Raw genomic sequence first — 328 nt, 5'->3', positions numbered from 1 at the left:
GGATCAGAGTTGCTCCCCCTGTTGGAGCCTGGCCTGGGGCTGGGGGCAGGGCTGGTCGGGTGGCCGTGGGTGGGAGGAAAAGAGGAAAACCAGCTCAGTGGAAATTACCCTGCGGTTGGCTTAGGCGCCCACGACACTGTATTTATAGAGAGCTCCCTGCAGCTCTTAATTCCTCGCAGTCCACTTAACCCCTTCCAGGCCGCGGGACCAGCCCCGGGCGGAGGGAGGATACAGCACTGGGGTCGGCTCGCGGGATCCGGGATTCGAGATCCGGCTCTGCGGCCAGCCGCCTGGAGGGTGGGGTGGTCAGCGGGCAGTCACCTGTCCC

This window comes from Meles meles, chromosome 6 (assembly GCF_922984935.1).
Source record: "Meles meles chromosome 6, mMelMel3.1 paternal haplotype, whole genome shotgun sequence".
In the NCBI taxonomy this organism is placed as follows: Eukaryota; Metazoa; Chordata; class Mammalia; order Carnivora; family Mustelidae; genus Meles; species Meles meles.
The sequence above is the reverse complement of the archived record's forward strand: the minus strand, read 5'-3'. Positions refer to the sequence as shown.